The 7,811-nt window shown below is 41.8% G+C and overlaps 1 pseudogene; it reads right to left on the reverse strand.

Annotated features, from left to right (window-relative positions):
* Positions 1 to 1,862: 1,862 nt before the first annotated feature.
* LOC113918407 lies at positions 1,863 to 3,528 on the reverse strand (annotated as a pseudogene).
* Between the last annotated feature and the right edge of the window lie 4,283 nt (positions 3,529 to 7,811).

Below are 7,811 nucleotides of genomic sequence, written 5' to 3' on the forward strand. Positions count from 1 at the left end.
TTAAGTGACTTGCCTAAAATGACACAGTTTCTCATTCCCTCTATTCGATTAGGGCAGCCCTGAGGACAACGGTGGTGTCACCTGCTGCGCTGTGCTCCGCAAGGCGGTGCCTTCTCCTGATGGTGCCATATGAATCAGCTGAAATGAGCTAAACTGAATCTTCCTTATGGGCGATGACTTTTCATCTTGGAGAATGGCAGCAAGACAAAAATCTCGCGAGAAGCCATACTTGAATTTAAAGGCCCCGTTCTATGTGAGAAAGTAGGACTTGGGCGCATCCTCTAGTGGGTGAAACTTAAACAAAAAAATGTATTTAATACTTATGTAATTCTTACCATGTGCCAAGCATTGTTCCAAGTGCTCTCCGAATTTTAATTCTTTTGGTCTTCCTAATAGGCCTAAGAGCTAAGTAGATCCTATTATCCTCAATTTACAGATAAGGAGGGTGAGGCATGGAGGGGCAAGTCACTTATGGTGGATCAGACAGGGAATAATGACAGACCTGAGATTCAAACCCAGTCAGCCTGGCTCCACGCTGTGTCTCCAAGGGTGTGGGCCATGTTCGGAGTTCTGGGCGATTTTCTCTCTCTTTTAAAATTATTACTGAAGCACAAGGCTTCCTTTGGCAATTTCTGCAGCCTGGTCACAAGCACCACATGGGGCTCCAAGAAGCTGCCATTGGCACAGTGGACACATTTTCAAGTCTGTGTCAGCACAGGATCCACTGCGGCCAAACATGACACAACAACCAAGGCTCTGGGACGGGAGCCCTGACAGAACGCTTGGGCAGAGTCAGCGCACGGGTGCTCGTGTGGCTTTGCTGACACAGCTGGTCAGCCTCAGGAGGCTTCTGTGGTGGCCGGGGTGGCATGGAAGGAAGTTAAAACATCAGGGGTTCTAACTTTCTTTCTGCATCTTGCAGAGGTTGTAATTCATTCTGGCGAAAGCCATGGCACTTCAAGCATTGGAACTGTGTCCTTGAATAACTTTTCTTATCCAAGATTTGAACCAAGTACAAAAGTGGTTAGGTTGTTGTTTAGACTTGCCAGAGAACAGAGGAGTGACTGGAACAACTTGCCATAAAAGGAAAAGTACTTATTTCCAAAGCCTTTGAGGGAAATGATTGCTTTACTCAAATTTCAAATTTTCCCTCTAAGATACAAAACTAGCCAGAGACTCTTGGTTTGAACTGAGCTTGTTTCATCTTGATGATATATGGGACTTACTAGTAGAAAACCGGGGAGATTTTATACCTCAAATGTAACCTAGAACTGGTATTTAGTGGGATAATGGGAAATAGATTGAAAAGAAGTTATGGGCGAATACCAAAACTTTAAAAAAAAAAGAAAAAAACTTTAAAATGTTCTTGGCTGTGATTGTCATAAAATATCAACTTTCAATATCCTTATTTTAGCTCTTTGAGTTCCTAGGCTGCTGTGATTTGACCAGTGTAGAGAAAGGGGTCCTTCACTAATGTATGGTAATTTCCCAGCCGAAGCCCTATCTCGGGACAGACTGCTTGTCATCTGCTTAGTTGTTTCAGAGATTCAATAAAGGGAGCATCTTTTCCATTATAAAAAGGCAATTTCATTTTAAAAAGCTGGATAATTGTATACAGTTTAAATCAACCCTGAAATAATATTGGAACCAGATCAGATTCTGAGGTTAAAATAGATATCTTGGGACATATTCAACAGTTTGATGACAAAAGCCCACCTCCTGGGATTTATAGCTTGAGAGGCTTTCACTGAATTGAGAAACAAATTAAATGGAAAGTCTTGAGCTGAAACGTGCAATTCCCAACAATATGTGGGGCTTAGACATTTACCAATTTTTTTTTTTTTTGCATCAGGCACCTCCTTTATTTTTCCTTCCAATCTCCCCAGAGTTTTTGAGAAAGGCTCTTCTTCTGGGTCATTGTCTCTTCATGGTGCTCTCAATATATGACTCCAACAGGAAGATGGTTTCATCCGCCTGGATCTCACTGGCATCCAACTTGTTGACATTACACTTCAGGGTTTGTAGCTGCTGGCATTTGGGTGCTGTGATCATCTCCTCTATTTCTTGGAGCTGTACCTCCTCTACACCTGTAGCCTGCATAGATGCAATGATGGCTTCCACCCTCTGAGACTTTTCTAGTAGACGCTTGTTCTCTTTGGTTTCAAATTGTCTCCTTTCTATCAAGTTGGCTATGCTCTTGTAGCACCTGTGCAGCAACATTCAGGCAGCTGACAGGATGTTCACACTGTATAAATAGAAGGTCCTGGTTGGGGCATGGTCTGGCATTTTGGGAATTTCCTAGAGTGATATGAAATTTCCTGAGAGCATCTTGTAAAGCATATCCTTTGCCTCCTTTGCTGGAATCATTGCAAAGTCTTCTACCTGCTTCTGTTCCAGGTGTTTCTTTTGCAAAACTAGAAGGATTATTCTGGCACAGTGAGACCCAAACCTCTCCTGTATGACAGACTCCAGAGTGGCTGTGGCTAGGGATCCTAGAGCTTTATGCAGGTTGATGACATACATTCCTCCACCACTGTCGCCAGACTTTCCAACAAACTCTAGTGGACCATCTGCCAGTAGAGTGAGATACAGATCGAGAACTTGTTTAAAGATGTTATAGCCAACAGGTAGGGATCTGAAGATCTCATTGGAAGACAGTGGCTGGGTGAAGGGGTCAGTAGAGGGAGTGGTAATCTCACTCATCCGAAGCATGGTCCACATGACCTCGCTGCTGGTCTGGTCCATCCTGTTGGCAACTTTGCTGACAATGGCTCGGTCACAGAAGTGCTGGTGGAATCTGTCAAGTTTGGCCTGCCAATAAATCTCATCATCTGGAATGGGCTCTTTGTTATCTGTGCTATATTTTGGTCTCTTGGCTTTGGGCTCCCCAGCAGCATCTTCATCAGATGATCTTCTCCTTTTACCTTTCCCCATCAAGCTCAGTTTAGGAACCAGGTACATGTCCTTTTCACTGATGACAAGAATGGGGGCAGGTCGCGGTGGCCCCGGGTCTGAATTCTCAGTGACAGGTATCCACGGGCAACACTGTACAAAGTGTGTGTCTGCTAGCTGCACAAATGTGTTTGATACCTCAGCATAGTCCATGGTCTTGCCATCCTCCATAGTCTCCGTGAGTCGGTTGGCCGTTGACATTGTCATTTTGCCATTCAATAGCAGCTCCTCCACAATGAGCTCTCCAGTGCTCTGGAGAGTGTTCTGGCAGTATAGATGTACTGGGGATACCTAAACATTTGCAACACCTCGCTGCACTGGGCTTCATACTCCACTACACCACGTTTGTGCACTTGATATATCACCAGGTTATACTGGATGAGCATACAAAGGGCTTTTTTCACCTGATCCAGTGATGTTCCTGTGTTGTGGGCAATTACTCTCAGTGGCTGGCTGACAGTTCTGATTAGGTGGACTCCAATTTTTTCTACAATCTCTCCAAAATGCTCTTGCAGCAACAAAGAGCAAAGTTTAATTTCTGCTCGAGTCATTGTACTGAGGAGTCTTAGAGCTCTGGGTCAATGCAATCTAATGCCTCCAAGTTGCCCACGGCGGCTTCTTGTGGCTCCTGCTGGCCGCTGGGGCAGAGGGAGAGCCCACGGCCCTTTCTCGCAGGAGGACAGATAGCCAGGAGCTACCATACATTTTTCAAGATCAAAATATATATCAAATCTCAACTAGATGCTAGGTACAATGTGGCACAGTATGAATAAGAGATAGTTCTGACTTCAAGAGGTTTACAAATTAGATGATTTGAGGAACTGTTGTGTAGTTTTTAACATTTTGGGGTCATGGACCTTGGGTTGGTTAGGATTCAATTTAGCTGGAAGTGACAGAAAATACCAAATAACTATGGTTTAAACAAAGTGGTAGTTTATTTTTACTTCCTGCAAACCTGGGCAATCTGTAACTAGAATGTCACCCTCATGATTGCCAAGGCTGTAGATTTCTAATATTTTTTCTTGTCATCTTCAACATTTGACTTCCTCCTCACATTCTCAGATGTCTGGTGAAGCTTCAGCCATCATGTTGGTGGAAGGAGGATGAAGACCCTCTCTTCTTATTTAGTGACAAGACCACCTATTTATGCCTTGCTGTGAGGGAAGTTGAATAATAGAGTCTTTATTTTGACATTTCTGTTCTCAGCTAGAAATGAAGGGAAGAATGGATATTGGGAAGGTTGATAATCATCATTCTATGTGACAGATGCCTTTAAGAATCTTTTTAAAAACTAAGACCCCTTTAGAAAAATTCATATATGCACACACACATTTCAGTATGATTTTAGGGTTTTTGCAGACTTTCTCTCCCCTTGAGTCCAACCAAATTCTCTAGGAATATGAAAATGCATCAATGATAATTTTCAGCAGCACCACAACTGTCACAGGTAGGATTCTCCAGGAAGGAGAGCTGAGATGAAGTTAGAAGTTTTAAAGGATTTGGGGGGCGGATAACACTTGTAGAAATAATAGGAGGGGAAATATTGGGTTGGGCAGGTGGGAGCCATCAGATAACTATGTAGGGCTGAGAAAACTCTGCTAATGCCATGGGGGCAGGTACTTTCCAGCTCAGGTTGTCTGTTGGAGAAGTCTCACACTGGGCAGGAATGGCTTGGCCCTTACATTACTGCCTTGTTCTATCACTCATTGAAGGCCTTCTGGGTTAGAGTGAGATCTTGGGGGTAATTCTTAGAGGGGATCCTAAAGGAGATATAAGCTGGAAGCTATCTATTAATCATAGTCTTTGCAGATGAGCATCGAGTCCTTCCTTGAAGGAAGCTGAATGGTGCATCTTGATGTCTGCCACAACCAGCTACCATTCAGAGGTTTAAATTGCCATAGGTCCATAAAAGCCAGCTGTGGGTGTTTATGCCACTCTTGTAAAATTGTACCTCTAGGTTAGCACTGACATTCTTGGAGATCTTCCTCATTTGCTTATCTTGCATACTGAGTTTATGATAAAGCCATTGAACAATGCCTCCTGACTCAATCACTTTGGCCATTTGTAATGAATAGCTCAAGAAAGGGTCAGGACAGCATCACTCTAGGATAGGGAAATGGAAGAGAAGCTTCATCACCTGAGCCATCCATGGCTGAAACATCATCTCTATGACCACCTACTAACCTTAGAGGGGCTAATGCTGGTCAACAGTCTGAGTTATAGACACCTCCATTATTTGAGAACAAGTTTCGTGGTAACAATTACTCATTAGGGCAAAGAGTGACATGCCACTGCTCTGTGTACAGTTCAGGGAGGAAGAACACAGACCCTAAGGAATGGTGACAAAATGGCTTAATTATTAAAATGATCAAAATGGAGCTCAGTTAATATTGTAGAAGTTTAGCTCACATTCTGTCATGAGTCTTGATTATTCACATAACTGAAAGCCTAGGAGCTGTATCATAATTAGGGAGGTATCAGCATGATGCTGCATAACTTATCTACAAACGATGAGCTTGCTTGGTGCCAGGAGGGCCTTTGCCATGACAACATGTCAACCATCTAGTGAAAATGTGAATTTAAGTTGTACAGTGTCATTTCTTTCTTATTGGACAACTGCCGAGGGTTAATTTAATTATACTCTTTGGTTCATGGCATACTAACTCATTGTACTATACAAGGCTTCATCCTTAATTTAATTTTATTTTCTATTATTCTCAATCCCAGTCCCCACCCCTACGTAGGCATTCCTTCTCGTATGGTTGATACCTGTACTTCAGTAGTCTGTATTCTTGTAATCTGTAGGGTTATGATGTGGGTGTCTGTATTTTAAATTTCTTTAAACTTTATCAATCCCCCTTAATTTTGAAAAAACTTATCATCATGTTTTAAAGTTATACTCATGTTGCTATACATCGACCTAGTTCCTTGCTTCTAACAGCTGCCTAGAATTCGAGAGCATGCCTCCACACCACTTTTAGACCCCTTCCCTAGTGACACCTCTCTTAGGTCACTTCCAACTCCCTGATGCCACAATCAGTGCTTTTGAGAGTCACATCTCCTAAGATAAGACACATGAAATATAAGCAGTAACTTGATGCCTTTAAGGCATTTTCAGAGTTGGAACTACAAAACCTGCTGAAACAGGAAGCAAAGCTTCCAGCACAATGGTACTCCACAGGGTGCTGTGGTTCTCCTCAGGTCGGAAGACATTAGGCAATATCTGGAAACTGGCATTTGATCGTCATGACTGGCATCTAATGTTGCTGCAATACAAGACAGCTCCCAACAATGAAGAATTATTAGGTTTGAAATGTCAGTAACACTGATTTGAGAAACCTTATTATAGCGGAATTATTTTTAGTGCTGCAAATGTATTTCTTTTATGCATTCTTTGAGTTTTGATCTGGATTGCTTTTCTTGTTTCTGCTTCCTTACTATTCTGTTACACTGACATTCCTTTCCTCAAATTTCCTCTTTTATTTATTGTCTCTGACTTCTGTTCTCTCTTGTTCTTTTGTGGCCACCTGTTTTGATTGGGATCATTTCTTGGCAACTTCTTTCCTCATACCTGCAGCCAGGTCCTATTGAATGGCTTGATCTGACTTTCCATCCCAATTCTGCCTACTCCTTAATAAAATGCAGTAATATTTCTTGATATAAATCAGTAACTTAATATTCTGATTCATACATCTGTGGAAAAGATGTTAGTTACCAAATAATCTCCATTCTCCACTTCTACCCTACTAATAGAACACCAATTTTATTCCAGGTGGAATTAATAAAATGTTAAATATCCAGACTGCCTTTTCAATTATTCGGGACATGTAAGTAATGATTGTTGGGTAGATCTTCCAAAATGTTCCTTAAAGAGCAGACCTACCATGCCTTTTTTTCCTCTCTCTCTACCTCTTCCTTATTTCTTTCTGTAATCTAGACATAATTATTGGCACTCCAGCAGCCATCTTGCATAATGAGGCAACCTTGATGGTAGAAGTCAATTGTAAAAATAGTGGAGTAAAGATAGAGTTTGGGTCCATGATGATAGTGCCACCACTACAACAGCCCTAGTTCTTACCTCTGGAATTATTGTATGTAAGAAAGAAACAATACTCAATCTTATTTAATGATAGCATGTGCTTAGCTCATGTGGATTCCCCCCCTCCCCCCACCCGCCCCAGATAGAAGGATGCTCTCAGTGTGCTGGCAAAATGAAGTTTGAACCTAGCAAGCTAAAGATACGAATCCAAGACTGTGATGGACTCATGAAAGTAAATTCTCCTCTGTAAAGCCTCCCACTTCTCTGCCACTTTTTCCAGGTGATAGACTTTGACCTCACCTGCCCTCATGCTTCGAGATTCATGCCATCATAAGCATTCAATGTGAACTATCCACCCATGAAACCATCTTTTCTATTTCCAGAAAAATATTGTTTTAGAAGATGTTAACCATACATACATAGTACTTCCAGATATTGTTTACTTGGAAACATTAGCAAGAAGAAATGCCTCATGATCTGGAAAGGATACTGACCTTCAGACCTGGAGAAAGCACCAAATTTCCAAGGTGACCAAGAAAATAGTCAAGAATCATTACTGATTTTAAAAAACCATTTCAGGGGAAAAACTTCTTTTTTTCTTAGATTCCATCCCAAAATGGTTTGCATTTTTGTGGAGGTTAAGGAGGTTGTGCCATTATAATTTAGGTTATGGAGGGCCAATACGAAGGTGATAATGAGCTCTTCCTCAATTATGATGTTATTTTTGTGAGGCTGGAGGAACAATCGCATTAGCAGCATCCTTCTCATCCAGAGATATCAAGGGTTAGTATTTTGACTGGATGACTAACCTAAGGATGTT

Source organism: Zalophus californianus, chromosome 1, assembly GCF_009762305.2.
Source record: "Zalophus californianus isolate mZalCal1 chromosome 1, mZalCal1.pri.v2, whole genome shotgun sequence".
In the NCBI taxonomy this organism is placed as follows: domain Eukaryota; kingdom Metazoa; phylum Chordata; class Mammalia; order Carnivora; family Otariidae; genus Zalophus; species Zalophus californianus.